The 25,914-nt window shown below is 40.4% G+C and overlaps 1 protein-coding gene across 1 annotated transcript in view; it reads left to right on the forward strand.

Moving 5' to 3' along the window:
* The window catches only part of Cdh2 (cadherin 2), a 220,878-nt gene that overhangs the window by 133,725 nt on the left and 61,239 nt on the right, over positions 1 to 25,914 (forward strand). The window lies entirely within an intron of this gene.

Consider the following 25,914-nt stretch of genomic DNA (forward strand, 5'->3'; position numbering starts at 1 on the left):
AGGCAAGAAAGCTGACACTGCCTTTAAATCCTTGATCCTCCATAAATTACTATGTCACTGCCAAATAATGCCCTACATTGTTTTTAGCATCTAACGTGATTGTTTGTATTTTGTTGTTGTTGCACAGTGCTGTATCCTTGTGGTTCATAATGCCAGGAAAAAAAAAAAAACAGTGTGTAATTGTGGAGTGAATCAATGACTTTTGTATATGTTATCACAGTATGTCTTGTCCTTTTTTTTGAATGCGAGAAAAAAAAAGAATCAAGATTTATCAACATTTATGATCTGCAAGTGTTCTCAGAGCAGAATGTCAGACCACCCATATAGATGGACCAGTTGTAATAGCGCCCACCAAAAGTGGATCCATCAAAGAGCATCTTAAATGTTATCTGAGGCAGGTTAATCATGGAATTACCAAGGACCCTCTAACCTAGAATGCTTTTAAAGTAAAATAATGGAGCATTATTCCAGTAATTCCTGCACGGTGTTATCTGGCACTGCAATGTCAGAAAAGCTTATCTGCGAATAAACAGAAAACAATAAATTGTTCTAAACAGACTAAAGTATGGCTTGGCCTTCTCTATTCATAATTTCAAAGAACTTTAGAAATAAAATGTAGCAAAATGCAAAAATACATACACTTAATGAAAAGTTCTTATTAGCATTTGGTATTTCAAATATTCCAGTTACAGCTGTACTATTTGCTGTTTCTACAGTGGCGACTGGCCTCCTAGATTTTGTCAGTCACTCAGTTGTAACTACAGATGACATAATAGCAATCGGGACAGCTATTTAGAGAGAAAATTATTCCCTGATATTAATTTATTTCTTGTATAAGGAAATTATATTTAAGTGATATCAAAGTAAAATTCTTCAGGTAATTGGAAACATGCCCCTGGACTGGCACCTTCTACATGTTCATTTTTTAGAAAATAAGTGTGTATCTATTCATGTATTCATGTAGTTATAACTGTTACTGGGAGCTTGAGAAGCTATTTCTCACATTAGGATGGTAGATTAAGGGTCGGATTGTTCCGTCTGGGAGCACTTAGAGACAAGTCCTCCATCAGCTCCGGAGCAGGGCTGAAATACCACCTCAGGGCATTGAATCCTGGGAGGACTCTCCCTTCCTCCCATGATAACTGGCTGGGAGGAAGAAAAGAAGCAGTAGATTGATGGCTGGGCTAATTCTTTCCCTAATCTCTTTGAGTCTGCTAAGAGTGTTGCTCACACAGTTGTGGCATTTTCCGCTGTTGTCATGGACACTCATCCATTGAAAGCACGCAGATGCTTCTGATGATCCATGCTTGCAGGCTGCCTGGTGGGACTTGAGTCTGATTTCACTCTTTGATTAAACTACAAAGTATTCAGGAGAAATCCATTCTCCTTATCTCATTTAGAACTTGATGTGTGATTCCAGTAAGGAACCAAATAAAGTATAATTATTATTATTTTGATTTTCTTTCTTTCTTTCTTTCTTTCTTTCTTTCTTTCTTTCTTTCTTTCTTTCTTTCTTTCTTTCTTTCTTTCTTTCTTTCTTTCTTTCTTTCTTTCTTTAGAAAAGCTGAATGTGTTTATGTAGCTCCAGTGCCTATGGATTCTTAATTTTAAATTAGACAGGTTTTTACTTTTGAAAGATCTCTTTTATAAGCTTACTAATTACAAGAGATTGTTTAGAGAGTATATCAACTAGAATCTCATTGTAAATTAGTAATTAGTGATATTCTAAGGAAAATATTTGGTGTATATATAGAGTGTATTCCTATGTAGAATATAGCTTGTGTGGGTATTTATGTGTACCCATGCTATGGATGCTAGATCTGTAAGTTCAGAATCTTTCTTAGTCACTCTCAAACTTATCTTCAGAGTCTGGGTTCTTTACGGGACTTAAGAGTTTACCAGTTGGCTAGACCGTCAGGCTAGAGAGCTCCGGGGACCCACCTGTCTCTGCTTCCCTTTCCACAGGATCTAGGTGTCCAGAGGTGCATGAGTCTGCCGTGTTTTCCCCTGGGTGCCCGGGCTCTGAACTCAGTTCTTCCTGCTTGGATAGCAGGCACTGTACCCGTTTAGCCATCCCACAAGCGTGAGGAAATACTTTTGTTACTAGTTAACAGCTCATGTCTTCTATCTTTGCTAACCTATGAGTATCTAAAAGGCAGCATAGGGTTTTGGAAATCACTCAGCAATATGTAACTATCAGTTCTACTACTGTGTGACCTTAGGCTAGACAGTCATCTCCCTATAGCTTAAGTATATTCCATCTCTATTGGCATCTTCCTTTGTTGTACTAGGCTTATATTGAAGGAGTACAGATTATATCTCACATAATCACTGAGCCAGGAACCAATGATCTTTCTTGTGAGAATAATGAGTTCAGATCCTGGAAGGTTCGTTGAGACTCTCTAGAGGGCTACTAAGCCTGCAGCTCCCATCTTTATCTTCTATATTTATTAGGTATCACAGGCACTAAACCGATACTTACTAGGGGGTAGCACTTCGCATACGTTTACATCAAATTTTGGCTGGACTTTCTTGGCTTAACTTCTATGTTATGTGATTTTTCTCCGCTCTTTGAATTTGGTACTTCTCGGGCACCTGCCACGTGTACCACGGAAGATGACTTTCTCAGCCCTTTTGTTAGTGGGAGGAAGCACTAAGGGATTTTGTGTTGAATACATATCATAAGGACATAATTTTTGTCAGGACACTGACCTGAGAAAATTAATACTGTCTGTTCATAGTGGAACATTCTCTGTTTGCAAGTGAGTTAATTATTTCTCTGGTATGGCGGGCCTGGCTCCAGTGACTTTCAGTTACTGGCCTATTGCCATGGCAAGGATCCAATCCTAATTCCCCCTGCTTAGGTAAAGACACTTTTTAACTGTTAAGTGCTACATAGCTGAGGATGTGGATACTATTTCTCTCTTGACTAGAAAGGAAAGCCGGGATAGCTTCCTTTACTGCAGAGTCGAATCCAAAGGATGATAGCCTGAGTCTCAGTTACTGGATGTTTAATCCATGGCCCTTTGAACAATTATTCTGTCTATTTTCCCCATGTATGTTAGGTTTTAGATAAAACATGGTAGTTTTTCATGAACACCATGATAAGATAATGCCATTATGATGCCTGCTTCTAATTGTATTTGTGTCCTGTTAGCCAGGAAGATGTTTGCCTCCAGTTTGAGCAATGCTGGTCAGTTACCAGTATCATCAGCTTTTGCCTTTTGTCAGTCTGGAGTTTAGAATACACTAACCATGGACTGTCTAGTGTTCTTGTTAGAGCCTCATTTGCCATTTGTATTTATACTGCCCCATGGAAAGATAAGGATTTGCCACACAGCCCGGCCTTGTTGTCCTTCTGGAATTTCAATGTCACAAAACTCCTGACAGAATCAACGTGGAGGAGGAAAGATTTAACTCGGTTGACAGATTCAGAGTTCAGTCTGAGGCCACTTGGCTCAGTGTTTCTCAGTCTGATACGACACAGAACATCAGAACAGTGGGGACATGTCGCAGAAGCTGTGTCGTGCAGTGGACAGAATGCAGGAATCACAGTAGCAAGACTTCTCCCCAAGTGAAGTGCCCCATCCAAGTAAATCTCCCAAAGTCATGGAGTCTCGTAAATAATGTCACGAACTGGCACTCAGCATTGTAATAGAGGAGCCTCTGAGACAGGGGCACAACTCATGCCCAAATTATAATACCCTACAACAGATAAAACTAAAAAGCAACTTTTCTTACAATTAGTGATGAGTACAGTTGACAGTAAAACATAATGCAGACCTTGAGATCCTGATTTCGGGGAAAGGGCAGCAAATGGGTAATTACAATAAGCCAGTAACTAATTGCTAGAAAAACAAAAAACAATCATAAGTTCATTTGGTTCCTCATGGTGATGATTTAGACTGTTTGGCTGTGGAGGGACCTAGGGAAAATTACTCTTATCTCCCCAAACCATAATTAATTCCTTTATAAAGTGGAAATAAGAGTTGCTGCCTTTTCTGGCTGGAATTTCAAGGATCAGACATGGTCACATGAAACCACTGCTTTATCCACCCAGCTTCCCGCAGGCTGCCACCAAGGATCCAGCTAAGCAAAGAATACATGTGCTACAGCGCTCTGACCCCAGGCATCTACCATCCCATGCATCATACACGCTAGCTCTATGGCATGTGGATTCCCACAAGATTCAAAGAAACATAAGATGTGGGCTTACTGGGAAATGATTCTGAATGGCTGTGGGAAAGGAAAGAAAGCCTGTGCCCGTCTGTATGTGGCAGCCTGTCTGTGGGAGGCACGAGCAAGGGGCCGGAATCTAAATCACTCACAAGGATGCTTCGTCCTGTGTTCAACCCCAGCAAGGGTGTGGACTGCACTGTTATTGTTAACTACTTCCAGACTGTTAAATTCTTGCAAGAAATTGCCAGGCCTCCACAGGAGTTACAAAGGTTGAAACGGATTTGCATTCAGCAGGTGCTCAATTGCTGGCTGCAGTAAGTTTTATAAACAGCAATCCTCACAAAGGAAAAGGTAATATACTGTTGGAATAAGCAGGAGAGAAACTCAGCACTCAGGAGGAAAAATAAATAAATTTGGTAAAGATAGAAATAAATCGGAAGGCTAGCATCAGTACATTTTTAATATATTTTGAAGCGAACCCTGCATATGAGGTGGCTATTGGCTGTTTTCTGGTCGTAAGATGAATAACCAGATAATCCCTGAAGGAGAATGTTCGAATAAACATGACTTCCTCCATGAGAGATTTTGCTTCATTTCTGGGACTTCAAGTCAACAAATAATGTCTGTCCATCCCTCCATTTGGGTTGTTAGAAGCTCCTGCGGGGCAAAGCTTGTTGGGTAATTTATGTACCTAGCCTGACATCAAACTCAGAGAATACACATTTCATATATATTTTAATTAAATCAACTATTTCAAAAAGCAATTCCTCCTGAAACTGCCCTATCCTTCAAACTCTCCCTAATTGCAGTCTCTCTACCACTCATCTGGAATCCTTTTAGATCCTTCCCTTTCCTCCCATCTGCGCATCTCCTCAGTTATCCAATTACTTACTAATTCCCACAGATTCTTCCTGTACCAGGCCTTTGTATAGATTTCTTCTTTAGGGATTCTTGTTCCCATCACTCTGGCTCAGATCCTTCATTCATCTTCAAACAGTAACCTTTTTAGTGCTCTGCAAGTCTTGGGTTTTCATTCATAAGTCCAGCCTGCATGCTTAAGCTGTCATTTGTCCTAAAACACTGCTTCCATTTGCTGTGAGTACACCTCCCACATTTTTGCAAACTTCCCATTTGTGGGTGTATCTCGCGCTGTTTGGCTGTGTGAGTTCTGTACAATAAGCAATGGCTGGCTTTGCGTTTCCTTGGATGCACCGTCTCGCCATTACTTATGCTCAGTGATTTCTGAGAGTGAAAGGAACTGCCTTCAGCATCTCTCACCATAAGGTTCAGCACTTCCCCAGCATGCTTCTTTAAGCTGTCAAGCTGCTGCCCACAGTATCCTTGCATTATATGAAACACTTTGGTAGATGCTATGAACTAGAAAGCAGACTGTTTGGGAGAAGGGAGTGATTAAAAACAAGAAATCTAATAAAAATGTAATACCTTTAGGCGGGCAGCTAAATACAACCTCACAGAGTTTCACTTTGTTTAACATCTGTAATTGCTTAGAAGAAGAAGAACAAAAAGAAAACATTTTTTTTTTATGAATTTTGTGGCTAAGAGCACTGTGGCTCTTCCAGAGGGGCTGGAATTTGGTTCTCAGCGCCCAGAGGAGGCAGCTCACCATTGTCTGTTATTGTCATCTTCCAGGGATCCATCATCCTACACAGGCATGTGTGCATGTACACACAGGTGCAGGTGCATGCAGACACACACATACACACACATACAAACTAAATCTTTATTTAAAAGAACTTTGCACCTATCCATTAGCACAGGCATTTCTTCAACATAGCTTGCATCCTTCTTTTAATAATTGGTTCACATAATTAGATATGAACTTTTGCATTTTAGTAGGCAAACTCAGATTCATGAAAACTCAGATTCATTCTTTTGACGGTACTCTTGAATTCATACATGATTTAGAGAATAAAACAAAAGACTACTAATTACAATTATTTCATGAGTACTTCAAGAACTAATGGATACAAAAAGCACACAGTGCTTCTTTTTTATTGACTTTCACTGCAGATACTTTCGCTGATATTGCTAAATGACAAGTGACCATTCCTTGTGAAAATAAAAAAGTATAAAAAATATGTACCTAAAACAAACAGGAAGGAAAGATCTGTCCTGATGCAAATGTTATTTCTCCCCTCCCCCCAACCAGTTTATTCGTTAGTTGCGTTTTGTTTTGCAAATAGACAAAAGACCAGCTGGGCTCAGTAAGGTTTTGTATTGTGCCCAAGGTTGGGGGCAAGACTTTGAAAGGGATCAGTGAGTCAGATGTAATATGGGGTGTTTGAGCCACCAAATCTCTGATTTGCTGATGGTCAGTATTCCAGTTAGAAAGAGCTGCACAGGCATTTCCGTCAGCTCCAAAGAACTTTATCCCTGTTTTCATTGTGAAATACCTATTGTGACTTTGTTCCCCAAGCAGAAGGAAGTATGAGGCATAGACATTCAATGGCATGTTTTCATTAAAGAGCAGAGCAGATCCTCACAGAGACATTAAAGAACTATGCAGAGCTGTGTTTTCCTTTCAAGTATTATTATTATTTTTTTTTTTATGTCTAGCTCATTCCCTTTAATGGAATGATTTGGGTAACGTAGAAAACAAAGTAGCATAAAATGAGAAGGCTTATGTTAAAAGTATGGTTTATATTTTAAACATGAAATCCAGTGGGCCAAGCAATTTCTGCTACTCCAAAACCAAACTGAATTATAACCACACACACACTAAAAAACCCTCTGGAAATTTATTCTCTGAAGGCAGTGGCCAGGGGTAGGAGGGGATTAAGGAAGGAATGTTCACAGACTTTATTTCCTGTTAGCTTTCTGCAAAGCTGTAGATTTAAACTAAGTCTCCCATTTGTATTTCAAATCAAGGTACAACCTCCTTTTCAACCTAGCTGGTAATACTTTCTGACAAGCTAATTATATTTGCCACTTTCTCTGTGAGAGATGTTTTCCTGCAAACTGCTGTCCCATTAACATTTCAGAAACTATTTTTGTAGAAAATTTCATACTTTGGGGACAATACTTTTATGCTGCAAAATGACAATTTTTAGCTTTTACATTTCAAGGGCTAATTGTAGTGATGCGTATAGTAAAACCTTTAAGCCTCTAATTGCCATGAAGTAGATCATCTCTCTGATTTGTGCAGTCTACTGAAGAAATGCGCATGGAAGACCCAGGCGGTTAAATGTGAGTCATATTTGTGTTACTGTGTCAGACATGCAAACAATAAGAGTGCCTGGTGCATGGATGTAGGAGAGAAAAATTCATAAAATGAAGAGACAATCAAGGAGACCTTTAATTTTGTAATCTGATTTATTCTGAGTAGAATTAACCTATAGTTACCTGCCCTGTAAATGTGTTTAAGAATAAGAAAGTGTTAGATTCTTTGGTTTTTTCCCTTTTAAAATATCTACTTTGAGCTTGGCGGTAGGTTTTTTATTTTATTTTATTTTATTTATTTATTTATTTGTTTGTTTTTTGAGACAGGGTTTCTCTGTATAGTCCTGGTTGTTCTGTTCTGGAACTCACTCTGTAGACCAGGCTGGCCTCAAACTCAGAAATCTGCCTGCCTCTGCCTCCTGAGTGCTGGGATTACCGCGGCCACCACCGCAGCCACCACCACCCAGCAGAGGTAGTTATTTAGTCAAACATAAAAGCCCTTGAGTGTGAGTGAATGATCTTTAAATGAGGGGCCTGTGACAACAGGAAGGAACCTTGAATGTTTGACAATGAAGAGGAACCTCGTTCACTTTGTAAAGATTTACAAAATGTTAAGGGGTTTAAAACTGCCTAGAAAAACAGTAAGCTACACAGCCAAGTGGCTTGCTGTGTTGTCTGAACTGTAACCCAGGAAAGAGCTGGAGAGAGAGAGAGAGAGAGAGAGAGAGAGAGAGAGAGAGAGAGAGAGAGAGAGAGAGTAATAGAAATGGTTAAAGCAAATGACTTGAAGCTGAGAAAAGAATATTTCTTATTAAAATCATATTAGTAGAATGTATATAGATATGTGAATATAGGGTTGGTAGGTAAGTAGATAGGTGATATGCAGATAGATACATAGATGGATGGATGGATAGATAGATAGATAGATAGATAGATGGATGGAGTCATTGTGATAAGAAAACTTAACAGAAAAAACAATTCCAATGTAACAGTAAGTTCATACACTGAATTCATATAGGATTAGAATTTCTTTTTTTTAATTTCTTCTTTCCCCTTCCTTCCCTCCCTCCCTTCTTCCCTCCCTCCCTTCTTCCCTCCCTCCCTCCCTCCCTCCCTCCCTCCCTCCCTCCCTCCCTCCCTCCCTTCCTTCCTTCCTTCCTTCCTTCCTTCCTTCCTTCCTTCCTTCCTAATTTGCTTGGATATACCTCACCCTATTTAGCATAGGCTATCTTTAATCTCAAAGCAATCCTTCTGCTTTAGCCTCTGAGCATAAGCCAGGTCATGGAGCTAATTAGAACCTCTTGGAAGAAAATCCTGTGTACCAATGACATTACAGCCTAGTCAGTGGTGGGTGGCTCAGACCTGACCTATTGATGTGTCTATAAAAAGATAAAGAGAAATGGGGTATGTTCTACAGGGGTGTGGTGAGGTGTGGTGAAAGGGGTGTCTCAGCAGTCCCATGCCTAGGTATCCCTTCCCCCTGAGGGTATAGTATACAATAGGGTTTATTCAGTGCATAGGGAGGGGAGTCAAGAGGGTAGCAGAGGCAGAGAAAGGGAGAGAGAGAGAGAGAGAGAGAGAGAGAGAGAGAGAGAGAGAGAGAGGCAAGAAGACCCTTTTATAGTGTTGCCAGGTAACTGTTGAGTGGAGCATACCTGGCTGTTGCCAGGTAATTGTGGGGTGGAGTTTAGACAGAATGCTAAACCTATTGTCTGTCTAAATGGTGTTTTCTCCCACCCCACCCCCTTTGTCTTTGAAAACTCCCAGAGTCTATAGTTTACCATTCCTGAACAGCATGTGTCCATCATGTGAAAGTCCCAGACACCGTGAGTTGTGTCTGGAAGTGTCTGCAGGCATGGTAGCATTTGTATTCCTTCCTAAGTAGATCTGAGGCACCCTTTTGGAGGAACGAGGTCTAAAAGGTTTAATATTCCCCTTTGCCTTAAAGTTCCTTGTTTTTAAAAGATGCGAGACAATTTGGAATGTGAAGTAGGTGTGGCATCATTTAATCTTCAAGGAAATAAACTCATTGTGGCACTCCCGTGTTGAAATGACAGAAATGCATTTCACGAACAAAAGGTGACTGATCTGATCTATTCTAGGAACGTTTGAGTTTCAAGCAGAACTCAGATTTCTATTGCTTGTGTGATGACATATGAAATATAGCAAAAGAAAAGCACCCACATTGTAAATGACAACTCATCAGCATGTGCATAATTTTAAAAGGCAATTGCATGGAAGACCAGCAGTTTAATAACTGCCGTCTTTAACTCTGCAGCTACTGTGGCCCTTTGGTTTACAGTTTCCGGGGATGTTATATTTGAATTTAACTTTGGGGATTTGTCTTTTAAAAATCAAGAAATATCTATTTCAAGTAATTTTACTCCTTTTAGTTTTTGTAAATGCTTGTCAGAGAATGTTTTTTTTTCTTTTTATAAAATTTATTGATATATTTATTTACATTTCAAATGATTTCCCCTTTTCTGGATCCCCACTCCCCGAAAGTCCCATCAGTCCCCTTCCCTCCCCCTGTTTTCCCACCCAACCCTTCCCACTTCCCTGTTCTGATTTTGCTCTATACTGCTACACTGGGTCTTTCCAGAACAAGGGGCCACTCCTCCGTTCTTCGTGTACCTCATTTGATGTGTGGATTATGTTTTGGGTATTCCAGTTTTCTAGGTTAATATCCACTTATTAGTGAGTGCATACCATGAGAATGTTTATGTGTGAGGTGTTGTGTTTGGGGGGGGGGAGTATGCACATAATGTAGTGTGGGCATTTTTGTGGAAGCAAGAGTTCAACCTGTTTCATGCCCCAGAAGCCATGTTCCTTGCTTTTGAGACAGCCTCTGCCATTGGGACATGTGGCTCACCAAAAGGTGTAGGCTGGCTAGCCTGGGAGTTCCTGGAAACGCTCCCACAAGCATCTCTGCATCCCACAAGCACTGGCATTATGGCGGATAATAGGCACACTCCCCCCCCCCCCCCCGGCTTTTCACATGGGTGTAAGTGATCAAGGCATGTATAGTGAGCACTCTGCTCACTGACATTTCTCTTCAACCTTAGCGCTTTTTGTCCCAGAGATGCCACTGGGTTCTTTATTATTATTATTATTATTATTGAATATATTCTTCATTTACATTTCAAATGTTATACCCCTTCCTGGTTTCCCCCTCCCCAAAAACCCCCAACCCATCCTTCCACCCCCTGCCTCCAAGAATATGCTCCTCTACCCAACCCACTCCCACGACCCCCACTCGATTTCCCCACGCTGGGGCCTCTATTGAGCCTTCACAGGATCAAGGACCTCTCCTCCCACGGTAACAACAAGCAAAATATGAGCTTAACTTTCAGTGGCACTCTTGGCTTAGGAACTTGTTAAAACATAGACTTCCAGAGAGAGAGAGAGAGAGAGAATGTATGTGTGTGTGTTTGTGTGTGTATATGTGAGCAAAATCATGATCACTGAGATGCGCTCTGATTGCATGTAAAGCAATGATAAGAATGAATGGTAAGACTTACTTTCTACTTATTGTCACTCTCTCTCTCTCTCTCTCTCTCTCTCTCTCTCTCTCTCTGTGTGTGTGTGTGTGTGTGTGTGTGTGTGTGCTAGTTAAGGTTCCTGTGTAGAGGTCAGAAGACAACTTTTAAGGGTTAATTCTCTCCTTCCACTCTATGGATTCTACAGATTAAGCTTAGGTCTTCTAGCTTGATGCAAACCACCTTCCTGCTGAAGATTTTGGAGCCTTTCTTAAAGCATACTTCTTTTTAAAGTTTTTCCCCACCAGGTATAAAATGCCAAAACTCTCATTACTGATGCAATTTTTTTCCTTTGGTTTCTCCTGTAGTCCCAGGGGTTTCATCCAGGGACTCCTGGAGCTATGCAAGTACTCCAGGTTATCACAGAAGCTCTCTCTGTACCTTTTCACTTTGGAAACACTGCCTGACTAAGTTGCCCAGGCCAGCCTTCAATGCTGTCTGAACCAGGGAGACCTCGCGCTTGTAATGTTTGTGTCTCAGTCTTTCAAACGACTGAGGGGCAAGTTTGTGCCATCAGCCTTGATACAACTTCTACCCTACAAAAAGTATCCTACTTGAGGGTGTGGTTTAATTGAGAATAAAATGATAATGGCTTATTGAAGATTACTTGTAAAATACATGAGATTAGAGTTGGCCTTTATTCAAGCAGAGCTTTTTAAAAGTATCTTTTAGCATTGATTAATAATTCATCTCATTAGATAGTGAAGTTACTTTTGTACTGTAATCCAAATTAAAGTGCATATTTAGTGTCCCTGTTGGCTGGACTATAATTTATACAAGGCGTGATTGTTATATAATGAATCTTATTTTTCTCTGTGACTTGTGAAATCAATCTCATGTCTTCATAATCACATCTTGCATATTGTATTGTGTATTTTTGAATAATTCCTGGGTTTAAAAAGTATGACTAATTGTGTTCCTAATATTAATAGTTCAAACACACAGAACATGGAGAGGAACAATGCTAAGCTGTTAACTACAGTTGCACTGGAACATTATCTATCTGTCCTGTCATATGAGTGTATTGTACGCTGATGTACATATGCACATGGACAGACACACACACACACACACAGAGAGAGAGAGAGAGAGAGAGAGAGCGCTTTCGTTTTTAGTCTAATGGATTTCAGCCTATCTGAAATTTGCTTTTCTATGTAAGAGACTTTAGTCCATAAAATCTCACACCCATAAACATGATGTGTCTTTAAGATACTTTTCTAAGCAAATTTTCCCCAGGAGGAAATACTTTCCCAGTTCCCATCCTTGAAAGAAACACTGAGTGAAGAACAGGGGAGAGGGTCCAGCTCTGCCCTTTGTATCAGGACGTCATGAATGGACTGACCCTGCCCCATTGCCATGCCCATCTTGCTGGTTTCCCTTTAACTTGTCCCCTGCTGAGATCACATCTAAAACCACCCAATATGTCTTTCCCTCTTCAGCAATCTCTCTCTTTAAATACTTTCAAATACTTTTGTTAAACTCTGCTTAATTATTAAAGATCTTCGAACCCTGAAGTAAAACTCCTGATAACTTGTGACCTTAACAGATAAGTATTTATTTGGTTTTTTTTCACTGAGTGGGAAGTTCATCAAGTTTACTTTGGTAGCTAGATTCAGTCGGAATTTCCCAGGGCACCTACCACTTTCAGTATTATTGTGTAACACAATTACCAATCTGAATAGGTAGGAAGATTGTGTGACTACACAAGTACCCATACTCCTGAAAGAATGGGTCACGTCCTGTTGAGATACCATATCACAAACATTAACTCCCAGCTCCTGGCTGAGAAGCAGTACTGATGGGAGTGGTCTTTGATGATGTCATGTGTTAAAGGCTTCACTCTGCACAAAGATACATAAGTGAAGATGCATGTACAAATCTGGGACAGTAAGGGCGGTATCTACTGTTGCCATCTGTTTCCTTATATTGAGTCTTATACACATTTCAAGGAGGCAGGTGACAAATGACAGATGGGCCACTGGGCTCACCTGTGCTTCTAAAGCAGCTTGGTTCTTGCATCAATGAGCACCAGTCCAGCAGCAGACCATTGTTGTTGGCTTAGTGAGGCACCAGGAGGGGTTGCTGCAGTGCAGGGTGTTCAGGAACCAGTCAAAGCCCGAGTCAACTGCAGCCTCCCTCCCGGGTAAATCCTACTGTCCTCGCTCCTTTCTGCTCAAGCTAGCTAAGAAGTCTTTGTCTTTATCCTCTGGTTGGGCTAGAGACTCACCTCTAATCATCTGGTAGGTAGCCATGTCATTAAAGGGAAGAAAGGAAGGAAATGGAGGCTGGAAAAGATGATCTTCACCATGCAGCCATGGAGACCAGAATGAGCCAAGGACCCCCTTACACAGCTCATTTAATCCTTGCTCGGTTTCCCCGAGCCCTGCCCTGTGTGCTGTTCTCTCTCTCCACTGGGCAGGTGGAGATGTAGTAGACTCCATCTTACTGTAATGGCTGAAATCTGGCCATACATTTTCACAGTTAATCTTGTTACTTGAAAGGGTGACTCTTCGAACCTGAGAGCTGGATAAAATCGTGGAGGCTGAGAGTGTGTATCAGGGAGGTCTTTAGGTCAGAAGGAGATAGACAGACTAGCAAAGTGCTCAGGAGTCAGGCTTCCCTGGAGAGTTTCAGACCCCACGCTTATTTGAGGGCTGTCCTCTGGGCTCGGGTGCTCTGTGATGGGGGATTTCGGGTGCGTAGTTTTGTTCTCATCATTCACCCTGGCCTTGTACCAACCCACACTTCCCCTCGTCCCATTCTTTGCATACTGATTTCAGGATAGCTTGTCTACCCTGCCTCCTGTCACCTCATATGCTCCTTCACCAAGCCTGTGGAGGCTGAACTTTCCATCTCCCCTGCTGGCTTTCTATCCAGCTGACAGTTCATACCGCCCCATTATTTCTGGCCCACAAATACTCTTTTTTTGTTTTCCAGTTTGAGTAGCCACTGCAGCTGCCTCCTCCTCCTCATCCCTCCTTTCCATTTCTACTTAAAAAAAAAAAAAGCCTCTCTGTGCTCTTTTGTTTCTTCATTGTGTTTTTGGACGGATTTATTCATATCCATCACTCCCTTTATTACGTACTTCTAGAAGTTAATAGTTAGATGTTGGTTTGTAAAAAAAATTAGAACCAAAATGGGGGCTTAGCAGGTAAAAGTTGTCTTCGGATCAGACAATCTAATACCTCCTGCATTCCATCCCGGAGTGGCGATAGAGAACTACCTTCTGAATATCATCTTCTGACCCCCCTTAGGTGTGGTGGCACACATATGCATGTAAGCACACAGAAATACACACACTATAATTTACTTAAAACTTTATAAAGATTTTAATGTGTTGTTCTATAATGTTAACATTGCAGAGGCTTTCAGACAAGAGAATAAAATTCAAATGAGTTGGCTTATTGCATCCAGTCGTAGGGACTGGATAAGGACATTATTCTAGCTAACTGGATTTACTATAGCCGATACATACCAACTGGGCAATGTTACACTGAAAGCAGATGACCTGTGTGTGGGATGCTTGCCTTTACATCATCTTAGTCACTGCAATGAAACTCCCAGAACACATGCATGTGTGTTTAAGTATAGTGTGTTAAATATGGAATATCCTTAACACTGTAAAACTTAAAGATGCTTGAGTTATTGATTCATACACCTGAAAGCCACGCTCACTGCCAGGACAGCATGCAGGCCAACTCTAGCAGCACACAATCTCTAAGTCACCCAGATTCAACACATGGTACAGGAGTGGTAGGGGGTGGAGATGTCCATAATGCTATTGGGAAGTAGTTCTCAACCTGGATATCACAGCTTCATTGTGGTTTTTTACATTATGATTATGCTAGATATTTACATTATGATTCATAACAGTATCAAAATTACAGTTATGAAATAACAATGAAATAATTTTATAGTTGGGGTCACCACCACATGAGGAACTGTATTAAAGGGTCACAGCATTGGGAGATTGAAAACCATTTCTATAGGTTATGAATCTTAATCCCATTCACACTAAGGTAACTAATGAGAATGGCACAGTCATATCTCCAAGAGAAAATGTCACCCCAGCAATGAGGAGAGGACATACAATCACCAGCAAAAGCAAAAGACTTTTGAAGTATCAGCTTTTGAAATTGCAAATGAAGACATGCTAAGTCTTCTGTGTTATCTCTCTCTCTCCAAGCAATAGCATAAATGATGTTTTAGGATACCATATTAAATTTAATAAACCTTTTATAGTTTCTAAATATAATTAAGATAACTGGCATTGCAAAGAACATGACTTAACTTCAGCATTTTATATGTATATTAAATCATATCATTTGAAATAACCTTTTATGACGATGATAGTAATATCATAAACATTTGACTCCAGCTCTTACAGTGCACTATAGATGGCAAGCCAATAGTTTCCTTGTGTATGAGTTACACTGGAGTAACTTGTGCTGGCTAGTATGTGTTGGAACAGTGCATTCTGGTATGACAGGTACTTCCTAGAACTTACATAATAATTCTATAGAGACCTGGAATGAGTGAAACAAAGATGATCACAAAAATATACTATGAGGCTGTGCTTTCCTAGGTTAGATGTTTCTTAGGTTATAATTATCAATGCGTTAATCAATTTATATTCCAATTTTGATGTTTTATTTAAGCTTGTACATTTTTTTTATTTCTTAAATTTGGTTAACAGTTTAGGGGTTTCATATAATTGCTTTGAATAACCTCACAGCCTTGATGAGGTAAAGACTATTACCAAGTTTGTTGTGGAATCTATTAGATTATATATATATATATATATATATATATATATATATATATATACATATATTTTTTTTTTCAGAAAGCAGAGCAACATTAAGTGTTACAGCCCTGCAGTTACTTTTGTTAAACATTTATAATTGGCTCTGAAAAGTGTAACTTCCCGAAGTCCTAGCATCTGGTAAGCCTGTGGGGTTTTTTTTGGTAGATTATTAGTAGAAATTAGGAATTTGGCTTCTAAAGTGGGTTTTATATCATGACAAAATTTCAGGGGCTCTGTTGTAGAATTGGTAGTTCTTCATATATAATCATACTTTTTTTTCCTCTTAGGAGCAGGTAAGGAAATACGTGTTGTTTTCTAACTTCACTGTCTGGGATGCAGTGATTTTTTTTCAGTGGCTTTTGCTTCTGGCTAATATGATGTCCTTTTACAATTTCCTAATAAGCACTTTGTTCTTTGTGTCTCCTTTTATCCATGCTCATGAAATACATAATAATTTCTTGTTCCTTGTTGTGCCTGTGACTGCCGCACTCTGGGCACACATTTACTCTTAACTGTGTCCTTGTCATATGTTGAGGCCACACTGTTCGAATTGATTGAGACTTAGGCTTGGTTTGGTTTGGTTTGGTTTGGTTTGGTTTGGTTTGGTTTCCTTTTTGCAGTTTCTTCTTGCGATCCATTTCAAGTCAGTCACCTAGCTGAGCACAAAATGATGTACATGTGTGTAGCTTGACTCAATCCCAAAGGAGCTTCACCGGACTTCTTAGCATTAGGAAGCCTGGAGAGGAGCATCATTGGAGCCAAGGATGTGCTGAGCATCCTTTGAGTCATTAAGAATCATAGAAAGGAGAGGGCAGTAATTCTGATGCATTTCTGGATGTTTAACACATAGAAGTGTATGCATAACATCATTAGACTATCAGAAACCTACATTTCATATTTCAACCTCATAATCATTTCTGTAGTATCTGTGCGTCTGTGTCTGTTTTGAATTTTTTTCAGCTTCCTTCTCCAGAACACAGTGGGTCTCCACCCTCTTCTTGCACACTTTTTTTGACTTATAGTATATAGACATAACTAAATATTACATGACTTGCCTTAGCTGAGAAAAGAAAAATTAAACTTTTTCTAACAGATTTTGTAACATTTTAGGATATCACAATACTTTTCTAATATTTTTCTTCTGGTGAAGTATCAGGATGTTTAGAAATGGGTAAATATTTAAATGTTTCTATTCTACGAACCATAGGCATGGTTCTGGTTTATTTCATTCCTAAGATGTGGTGGGCTAGCATAGATTACAACAATAGCCCTATAAGTTTCCTGAGCTCCGTCACCTATAAAGATTTCTCATCCTTGCACAGTTACATGTATGTCCTGTGACTCTGACCATTCACCACAGGATGGACACTGGCTCCCTCATTGCTGGTTTGACTCTGTCATACCTCTAGCTGATGTGTTCTTTCATAATTGTAACAGAGGGGAATAGGGCAGTAACTTCTAAATAACCCTGCTGGAAAGAGATATGTGTCATACCAACTCAAGAGAGGCATGTGTTATCATTCTGGATGTCCACGAGGGGGGGATGCCATGGAAATCATTGAGCATTGTTGCAGCAGTGTGAGGAAACATGTAACCCACCTGACCTGGAATGTCATCCGTGGGCCCCAGAACCCGCCTCGACTGTTTTGCCATTAATTGTGTATATCTTTGTGACTGTGTGTCCATGAGTATGGTGCCTGCAGAGGCCAGAGGGGGCATTTTGTCTCCTGGAGCTGGAGGTAAACGGCCGTCCTGACCAACCACTTGAGCTGTGTCTCCAGGTCCTCGTTGGATACGTATAGCATGCCTGTGATTGGACGCAGGCAACAGAAATGGCTTCTATTATTTCTCTAATGAACAGCACTGCATCGCCCCCACTGTGCTCAGCAAGGAGCACTTTATGCTGAGAGAGCAAATCTGAAGATGCTCATTTTTAAACTTATAATTTAACTTTTTATGGTAATTATTGTGTGCATGTATGCGTGTACATGCACATGCATATTGTATGTATGAGAGACAGGTGTGTGGAGGTCAGAGGTTGGTTTTCTCCTTCCCATATAGGCTCTTGGACTCTAAGAGCCAGTCCTGGTAGCAAGAACCTGTATCACGCATGTACAAACCCCCTGATGATCTCTAGGTAGTAGGGAAGGACTGTATCCCAGGCTGTGCTTGTCCTAAGTAGAACAGTTTACTCTTGCCCTATCAACTCTGCCATCTCTGTTTGGCTCTTATAAAGCTCTCTGCAATAGCAGCCACTTACATTTTCCAAAGGTGGCTCTACAATTTCTTAGTTGGTTCAGAGCTCAGTTGCCTTTCGATCAAATCACCTCTACCCACTCATGGTCTAGAGGGAGGTAAATGAACAGTACAGGACAAAGATATACTTCACTAGCCTTGCTCTCTGAGCAAACTAGAGCCTTGGGTTTCTTTCTTGGCCTCCCGTGGGAGGTTGACAAATTAGAGTGTGGACTGACATTGTTGAATGTGCAGTGTGACTCAAACACAGCGTGTGCGAACCCTAGGATGGGTTATCAGCATATCACTGCCTCTCTGCAATTTTAAGCTTCACTCAAGCCAGGTTCCTAGCTTTTTTGATAAAGCTGTTTATTGTGCAGCAGTATTACTTGATAAGTGAAGTTTAATGGCTTTACTCATTAGAATCCCATCCCCAGAGAATAAGACACTGGCAAAGCAATAGAATAATGGTCTCAAATTGGTTTTCAGCTGCCCTTAGATGGTCTAGAAACATTAACCATTTTATTATAAAAGAGCTGAACTTATATTTTAATGCTCCTTTATGGCCATCTCCTAAACCTTGCAGTTGAGAAGTTTTATTTCCTACCTTTTATGTCCACACACGTGAATTCATGTACACATATCTGTAGATTTGCATGTGGAGAGCAGAGGTCCAGCATCTTCGTCTGCTTCTCTCCACCCTATTTTCAAAGTCTGGCTCTCTCACTGATCCTTCTGTTGACTACTGACGAGAGGCAGTGGCCCTGAGCACTAGGATTTTGCTGCTGTTTCCCTAACACAGGAGTTATAGGCTCTTGCTGTGACCTCTACATGGTTTCTAAGGATTCAAATTCACGTCGTGATGCTTGCAAAGTAACCACTTTACCGACCGAACCTTCTATCCTGCCCACTCAGCTGTGATGTAAGGAAGACCTATACGTGCCAATTGCAAGGCATGTCTTCCATATAGCATCTCCCACTACAGAACTGGAGCATTCTCAGTTTCCCCTCCAACTCCTTCAAGGAAACAAACCTGATCACTACTTTAGCATCAATGTGTTCCTGTTAATATTTCAACTTAACTTACTTTGAGTTTACTTGTGCTCCAATGTTTTATATGAGCACATATAATCCACTCTTTATTTCAGAAGCAAGATGTGTATGAGTTTCATCATCTGATTGTTTTAGCTTTTGGAATAACTAATTTGGCTCATTTCGATTCCTTATCCCTTGCATTTTCCCCTCTCTTCATTTGGTTTTATTCCTTTCTTCCTATTGTATTTTATGATTAACTTTTAGTCCCATTAAAATCTCTTGTGCATAAAAGTTTGCTCATTAATTTTAATTCCACATAAATTTCTAAGAAAATAGGAAACTAACTGGTTGCACTTTGTGCAGAGATAGAGGCTTGAGATTCCCTGTAACTGATATGCATTGGAGTTCCCAAGCTACTCTGGAAGACTCCCCACCCCTAATAGTGTGTGTGTATGGTATTCACTGGAGATTTATGATGGAGAGTTTTTCACTTGAAAATGTAACTAAGATGCCTGGCATTTGGAGCACCTGAATGAACTTAATTGAAAACTGCTAAGGCCTGTAAAACACATTACACAGAGACAGCACACAGTTTTGAAGCAAAAATCCAGCTTTCAGAAAGGGATCAGGTTGACTTGTGATACTTAGGTGGTGTTATGTTTTAAATCTCAGGGAGAAATTATTAAGCCAGGTAGAAGGATCGCCATGAGGACTTGAAGTATGCTTTTCTCCGTGTTCTGAAGTCCTCAGGGAAAAGCCTTTGAAAACCACAAGGAACACGGGCTTTATGTTTGGTGAGGAAAAAGAAGGACTGTGAAATTGAATAAACTCATCCTTTGTGGCCTATGACAGGACAGAGCTTCCTGGTATTTGACGAAAAAGATAAACACTGCACTGTCCTTTGCCACAACCAACTTTTGTTGATGACGTTTTCCTCGTCATAAACCTTGTTACAAGAAGGGTGTCTCATGAACATAGACGCCAAGTACCACTTGAGGGTTTTTTTAAAATACTTTTTTGAAGATTTGTGTGTACTAAGTATAATAAATATTATTTAATGTATTGCAAAAGCCCTATGTTTTGTTTTTCTTTGCATAGTTTTACATTTAAAGAAAATACTGAGATTTTCTAGCAAATGATCGGTGGTCATTCCTAAAGCATCTCCTAACTAAATGTATTGTGCTTACGTCTATGCAGACAACCGATCGATTCTGCAAGGGCGACTATACTGAAAGGAAAAAGAAAAAAACATTTCTCAAGTTAACGTGTTTTTGGAGTGTCCAAGGGTGACAAGAGCAAGCTGAAATGAACTTCATACTTAGGAGGAGACCAGTCTCTTGGAAAGCATTCTGCCTTGCTTTGTAAACAATGTATACTGGCTGGTTTTGTGTGTCAACTTGACACAGACTGGAGTTATCACAGAGAAAGGAGCTTCAGTTGGGGAAGTGCCTCCATGAGATCCAGCTGTGGGGCATTTTCTCAACTAGTGATCAAGGAGGGAGGGCCCCTTGTGGGTGGTACCACCTTTGGGCTGGTGCTCTTGGATTCTATAAGAGAGCAGGCTGAGGAAGCCAGGGTAAGCAAGCCAATAAGGAACATCCCTCCATGGCCTCTGCATCAGCTCTTGCTTCCTAACCTGCTTGAGTTCCAGTCCTGACTTGCTTTTGTGATGAACTGCAATGCAGAAGTATAAGCTGAATAAACCCTTCCCTCCCCAACTTGCTTCTTGGTCATGATATTTGTGCAGAAATAGAAACCCTGACTAAGACACTATGTATTCAAACACTGCAAGATGGAGAGTTGACGCCCCACCCACTTTCGCTCCTCATTCACAGATACACAGTTCATTAATACTCAATGCTCTCTGCCTATGCAGAGAAGTTTAGTACATTCCTGGTTTTGTCTGAGCAATTCTGTGAAATTAAAATTAACACTTTAAGATAATGTATGAAGGAACTGTCAGAAAATGTTTTCAAGTCAAATAATTTGGCTATTCCTGAAATAATAGAATTTCACATTTATTTTATTTGTCTGCTGAAATATTTATAGCCTTCACTGAGAATCTTGCTTTCCTGATAAACCTTCAAAAATGGCAATTAAAGTAGAAAAAAAGCTAATGAAAAATTTAAAAACATTTAAGCATGAAAATATTTAGGAATATTTTCCTATAATTGCTTCTATATATAGTGTGATGTTTTTTTCTTGAGTGCAAACTGTAAACCACATGTGAATATTAACACATTTGTATTTGCATTTATGTAGGATGGTTAACTGCTAATACATTTAATAGGTATAATCTGTGTCTTCCTGTTAATATTTTATATGGACATTATGGCTTCAGAGGTAATGTTAATATGAGGTGCTGCCTGAAAGGAGAAAAAGTACTTTAAAATAATTATTTCCCCAGTGTTTACTTTTATATAAATCAGGTTAGCAGAATTCTATGTAGTCTCCATGTTATGTATGAAACTATACAGTAGTCTAATTACATTTTCTTGCTTAGCGTAGAAACACACCTTTAACTGTGTGCAGACATGTTTTAAGTTTGATTAATCCTGCATGCCAAACCTGTACTTTCACTTATTTACTTTCCTCTCATATTTCAACCCGTTTCTAGTGTTGTCTGAGCACTTAAGTAAAATTAATATTTTAATATATGGGTAGTGGATCTGTCAAAAGAAGTTTTCAAACCAAATCCTTTGATTATAAAATAATAGAATTTTAATTTTGATCGATTTGTCTAAGAAAATGTTATGACTTCCATCAAAGAGCAACTTGGTATTATTTAAATAGTCAATCAGTTAGTTATATTATCCAGCTCTTAGTGATGCCAAATTGACACACTTCACTGGAATGCTAGGAAGGTTTGGAGGACTTTCACAACTGTCTTTGCCTGGGATGTTTCTTTTAATGTGAGAAGTTAGACCATTGTCTATGAGAAAGCTTTTGTTAAAAATGAATTAAAAACCGGGCGGTGGTGGCGCACGCCTGTAATCCCAGCACTCTGGGAGGCAGAGGCAGGCGGATTTCTGAGTTCGAGGCCAGCCTGGTCTACAGAGTGAGTTCCAGGACAGCCAGGGCTACACAGAGAAACCCTGTCTCGGGAAAATAAATAAATAAATAAATAAATAAATAAATAAATAAATAAATAAATAAATAAATAAATAAATTAAAGGAGAGGCTGGCAAGATGTCTCAGCAGTGGAGAGAGCTACCTAGTCTTGCCAAAGGCTTTATTCCATTCCCAGCACACACACACACACACACACACACACACACACGCACAAATGCCTGTAAGTTGACCTCTGGAGGATCTGATGCCTCTGACCTCCTTGGATACATCTAACCCAGTGCTCATATCTCTCCTCCCCAATAGAAATGTACGCATGTAATTAAAATAATAAAAATAAAGCTACTAAAAGTAAAACCAACTCTTTGTATTTGTTTCATGCTCACAGAAAAACAGGAATTACAGATGCACATAGATATCCAGTCTTTTCCACAATGTCCCCTCCTAGTAACAACCACATTTGTGTGACATCTTCTTTGTCACTGTGTATGTGTATGTGTGTATGTGTATATATTTATCCATCCCTTCATGCTCAAAGATAAACTTCAATCCTAATTTTATTAATTAAACCTATCTCTAAACTATTTATTTCTTTGAAATGATTTTTGCTGGTTCTATTTTTGTTTCTGTATTCCAAAATTTTCTAAGCCCTCTAAATCACAGAGCCCAGTAATCTGCCTGACTCTGCCTTCTGAGCACTGAGATTAAAGGTATGTGCCACCAAGCCTGGCACTTTGCTGCTATTAATGATACAGTTTCTGTACAAAAATAGCCATCTCGTGTAAATGTCCTGTCTTGGTCCTAGCACATTGTCAAGTGGGAGAAAATCTTCCTAGTTGCATCCAGCCCCTAGGCAAAGATGGCAACAGGTGGTGAACACTGACTAGGTGGCAACAAATGCAATTCACACGTTTCTCCTAGAAATGAGGCTGCATTTTAATTTGTATGACTTAAAATAACACAGGGTGGCTAAGACTGATGAGCAGGGTGGTGAGTCAGAGGCTGAACTGGTGTCTACTGGAGAGGACTTTTTCCATTGAAATTTATGTTCATTAGTTTTCATCGAAGTGATACTTTTTGTAATGACTTAACACATAAAATTATATGGTACAACACAAGTTTTAAACAAATTGTGCCGAAGTCTCTGTATTTATGATATATAGATATTTTGGTATGGATAAATTCATGAATTTGTGTGTATATACTTGGCAAACCCATGTGTGAAAGTATACCTGAATTCAATGTCAAATCTCTCTCTCCCTCTCTCCCTCTGCCTCTCTCCCTCTCCTTCTCCTCCTCCCCCTCCCTCCCCCTCTCCTCCCCTTTTCCCTCTCCCCCTCCCTCCCCGTCCTCTCTCCTTTTCCCTCTCCCCCTCCCCTCCCTCCCCCTCTCCTCCTCTTCTTTCCCCCTTTCCCTCTCCCCCTCCCTCCCCCTCCCCTCTCCCCCTCCCTCCCCCTCCCCTCCCCTTTTCCCTCTCCCCTCCCTCCCCTTTTCCCTCTCCCCTCCCTCCCCTTTTCCCTCTCCCCCTCCCCCTCCCTCCCCTCTCCCTCTCCCTCCCCCTCCCCTCCTCCCTCCCCCTCCCTCTCCCTCCCTTTCCCCTTCTCCCTCCCCCTCCTTCTCCCTCTCTTTCCACCTTTACTGTTTTGAGACAGGGTCTCTTCACTGGTGTGAATGCTGACAGTGGGGTAGACCAGCTGGCTGGTTAATAAGTCAGGGATCTACCTGTCTCCATCCTTTAATCACAAGGGTTCCAAGCACTAGTTGGGCATCATGCTCACGTGCTTATACTTACATGACTTGCACCAAATTATCTGCTCATCCCGAAATATATACATTTCATTACTTCTGAAAGGAGCTGGAGTTGCTTAACAGTGCCTGGGTTCAGTCCCCAGTGCTAATAAATAGATCACCAAACATAAATGATAGGCAGAAGTTGTCTTTATGTAATATTTAACTAAGTGAGAATTAGCATGTGTTTGTAATCTATTAAGCTGATTCACAAGAACGACACGTTAGAGACAGGGACTAGAGCAACTGGCTCCCCTTCAATTACTGACCTTTCTCACCCAACCAGAGCCAAATCCTTTGTTCTGGGATCAGTTCTTGGAAGCCAACCTCTTCTCACTCAGAGGATAGACACAATTTTCTTCCTTACGAATACATTCTATTTTAAAGGTGTTCTTTCCAAGTGGGAAGATGTTGGCATCAGGATCCAACTAAGGAGTGGAGTGCCAGATTACCCACGTGGGCTGCCACCGTCAAGACTGTGAATCCGCCATGCCGCCATGCCTGCTTGCTCACACCCTTTCCCAGTAGCTCTGTAGGGCCTTGGGGCAATACTCTGAGCTATTTACATCTCAATCTCTGTGAATCCCTATGAACCCTGCTTATTTGATTCTGTGGACAGTTTGCTTGCAGTCCTTGAAATCTTTGGTTCCTACAGTCCTTCCTCAGTGGATCTGGGGGAGAGTGAGAGGAGTGGAAGAGCGAAAAGTGGGGTAATCTATTGTATAGGAGAAGAATAAAGAAAAAAAGAGTTACTTTTTAAAAACTCATTTGCCATGGGACTCTCAAGAGCTCTAGATTTGCCATTATTTTCATCACTGGTTTTCCTGGGCTTCTTTGTCATCTAATTGTATTGTTTCTTAAATTGTTTAGGTTTGGATGGCTTGACTCGTGAGATTCTGTTAGACCTTTATTTTGAGAAACGACTGGAGTCATAGACACAGGTCAAGGATGGAGCTCTCCTGCACATCTGTAGAGCAGGAATAATGAGTCTCATGTCACAACTTCACTGTTAAGGTCAAAATATGTGTGCTGTATACGGGTCATGTGGGTCTGTCTTCCTGTGCTTTGGGTTTCATACTCACGCGTCCACACGCCAGGGCTCGCTATCAGACTTCTCCTCAGTCACTTCCCACTTCATTCTTCTGAGGCAGGGTCTCCACTGAGGCTGGAGCTCATAGCTGCAGTTGAATTGTCAGCTGACCATTGAGTTCCAGGGGTTCTTCTCTCTCTACCTCCATGGTCTTAGGATGGCAGACATGAACTTCTGCACCCAGCATTTTATATTAGCATCCAAGATCCGAACTCAGGCCCTTGTGCTTGCATAATAAGTTCTCCAGCCCCCTTTAGCCTAATTTTAACTCTACTTCACAATGCTTCAGTGCCAACAAATAATTAGTTCTAATTACTACTGTCACCAACTTAAATATGAATATGTGCTACAGGTTCTTTGAAGGCCTTGGGTTAGTGCATTGGTTATTGGCTTTTGCTATGGGGTTTTGATATAGCAAGTTTTGCAGATTTTCTATGATGCCAGTCCATTTTCTTTCTGTTTTCTTTTTTAAAAAATGTGGCAATGTTTTCATAAATATTTACAAGCACTTTTATTATTCTCATCATAGTTGTCATAGAAAATAAAAAACTAAGAGCCCCTATCAAAAAACTAAAAATTTACTATCTTTTTAAAGAGAGACAGCATAGTCATGTGACACTATTAAGAAATAAAGAGTATTTATTAGAATGATTGTTATAAGGGGAACAATGTTAGGATTCTCTCTAAGCTCCACCCCACAGTTACCTGGCAATAGCAAGATATGCTATTCCCCACAGTTATCTGGCAACATCCCTGTAGGCCTGGCCCACTGTAAAAGGAGTTGCTTGCCAGGTAACTATGGGGGTAGAGTCCAGACAGAATACCAACAGTATTAATGAATCTTTTCTATAAAATTTGCATTACAAATTCAGAGTGAACACATATGGAGACACATAACATACATACAATTTAAAAGCAAAATACAAATATTTTAAAAAGTTAGGAGAGCATTATAAACTGGCATGATGGATATATGGCTTGTGTCACAGGTG

Source organism: Apodemus sylvaticus, chromosome 13, assembly GCF_947179515.1.
Source record: "Apodemus sylvaticus chromosome 13, mApoSyl1.1, whole genome shotgun sequence".
Classification (NCBI taxonomy): Eukaryota; Metazoa; Chordata; class Mammalia; order Rodentia; family Muridae; genus Apodemus; species Apodemus sylvaticus.